At 31.0% G+C, this 2,431-nt stretch overlaps 1 long non-coding RNA gene across 1 annotated transcript in view; it reads left to right on the top strand.

The window, feature by feature from the left end:
- Positions 1–2,068, top strand: part of LOC107096036 — a 4,015-nt gene extending 1,947 nt beyond the window's left edge. Inside the window, exons 3-5 of the long non-coding RNA XR_001481777.1 lie at positions 999–1,277; positions 1,562–1,588; positions 1,677–2,068. This is a non-coding gene — a long non-coding RNA (uncharacterized LOC107096036). The remainder of the gene's footprint in view (positions 1–998; positions 1,278–1,561; positions 1,589–1,676) is intronic.
- The last annotated feature ends 363 nt before the right edge of the window (positions 2,069–2,431 follow it).

Here is a 2,431-nt window from a genome sequence, read left to right as displayed (position 1 = left end):
TATATATATATATATATATATATATATATATATATATATATATATATATATATATATGAAATAAAGAAAGACGAGTTGGGAGCATCTTCATAGTGACAAATGAGAGGAAAAATATAAGCTTATCAGGCAACTACTGTACTATTGTACTGTTGTACTGTTTGAAGGGATTTCTATCATTTGTTTGGAATAGTTAGAATGTATTTGTCATTTATTATTATTTTTATTCATGACCTGAATCCATTAGAGATACATAGAAGTCCCAAAAGCTAAGAGCTGCATTTATTTTCAGGGCTTAAGTATTTTCAGTCACTTTATTACTTTTTTTTGTTTGTTTTTTACAAATAAATAAACACATACGCCAATGATTATAACTAGATTTTTAATTTAATGATAGTATTTCTTTAATTATTTGAATTTCTTTCTATTAATTTAACGTCTATTTCAAATAATAGAAATTAATTTATGTCACGAGTCAAGCATTTAATTTACCACAAGTCAACAACAGGTGAACTTTGCGGGAAACATTTTTAGAATGAAGAGGTTAAAGTTTGAGTTACCCCAAAGGAAAAATAAATTATAGAGTAAATTGCGATATCCTTAAGCACACTGAAATCTATTCAGTATCTATTTCTTTTAGAAATATTTGTAGAAATTATAATACGCTGGCAAATTAAACTTGTCCCGTGCTTCTACAGTAATTTCAATTTCAGGTGAAAAAAGAATAAAAATAAATTTATGAAGCTTGATTGATTTTATACATGGCAATTGTATAAAATAAACAAAGCATTCCCTTTTTGCTCTTTTTTTAAGACTGTAACTTGGTTTATGCATTAAAATAAAACTCTGTTTTGCCAATGCAATATAATAATTACTCTTAATAACCTGGTATGATCTAAATTTCTTTGCTGATGCTCAGATAAAAATACTCCCTCTTTGGCTTCAACCCTGAACATCAATAAGTCTAAAACTGCTTTCTGGTTGAATTTGTTTTTGTACAGATGGTCCAGATGTGCCTCCAACTTTATTCATCCTGAGTCCCCTGCAGACTCCTGGCTACCCGCCAAAGTCAGCAGATGATCTGGGTCCAGATGTCTGTCTGGTCACAGATTTCCATCCGAAGGGGGCAGATGTGGTTCTAAATTTGAAAGGTGGTCCAGTCAACGTGAGCGCCGAAGATCCGATTCTGTCAAAGAACAACACCTACTACTTTGTTGCTTTTAGCAATCAAACCATCCACTCCTGTGAGATGAATGGGACCTTCAGCAACAATGAAGCAGGTAACAAAGTCACAACTTTTTCGCTTTGAGAAAAGCTGTCATCTAAATGTTTATTTTGATAATTTCAAGGCTATTATAATATATCGTAATTGACTTCTTCCTAATAGAGCATTATACCTAAAAACTTTAGCTAAACTTCAGATAATCATTTATTATATCTGTCCTTATCAGAGTGTTTGCTGACTTAGTCTGTGCATGTCAAACATGTTTCTTTAGACAGATCTGTAGATCAGAGTTTTAATGATGTGTGTGACTTAAAGTATATTCTTTCTGTCTCTTATCAGACGATGCATGTGGAAACATTTCTCCAAGTAAGTCTGAACATTTTCTGTCTTAGTTTAGTTGTCAGTGCTGTGTTCAGTCTTTGTTCAGTCTGAACTCTATGCCTTTACCCTCCAGAAAAAGCCAAGCTGAACTTCTACCTGCTGCTGATGAACGGAGTCCGACTGGTGTTCACCAAAGCTCTGGCCTTCAGCACTGTCCTCACCATCAGGGGCCTGCTCTTCTGTAACTGAAACGTTAAAGCAGTCAGGAGAGCACATCCAATTATCTGAGCAAAGCAGTTCATTTATAGATCTAATTAATTAATCTAAGGAATTTTATTAAAAAATAACTATTTTTCTAAAGAAACATCTATACAGAAAATGAATCATTTGAAATACCCTTATAAGAAAAAGTAAATCTTCAGAACTCTTTTTTTTAACCTATAAAATTATTTCACAAAGAATAATAGAAAGAAATTTTGCTATTTTAAAAAAAGATGTAAGTTTACCTAAACACAGACATCTTTTCTAATACATAGAAAAATATTGTTAAAAAAAAAAAAGCTAACATTTGTCATTCATAAATTGATTGTAATTTATATGGATTTTTAAAAATATCCTTAGTCTTTAACATGCGTTCTTTTTTGTTTTTACCTTGTTATTATTGTAAGTTGTAGTAATAGGTTAATATTGTCTGTGTTTATTAAATGTATTTCCCTTCATGCCGGAAAACCATTCCTTGGAGCTTTTTTTTTCTTTCATAGTTTGTTGTCATCTTGAAGATCTTCAGTCAGATTTTAATGCATCCTATAGCCCATATACAAGTGTTTTATAATATTTACATGTTATGAAATCTTTTCTGTATTTCAATTGTCATCTTTTTTTTTTACT

Source organism: Cyprinodon variegatus, unplaced genomic scaffold, assembly GCF_000732505.1.
Source record: "Cyprinodon variegatus isolate N-32 unplaced genomic scaffold, C_variegatus-1.0 Scaffold594, whole genome shotgun sequence".
NCBI lineage: Eukaryota > Metazoa > Chordata > Actinopteri > Cyprinodontiformes > Cyprinodontidae > Cyprinodon > Cyprinodon variegatus.
Note: the sequence above shows the minus strand (reverse complement) of the source record. Positions and strands in the feature narration are given on the sequence as shown.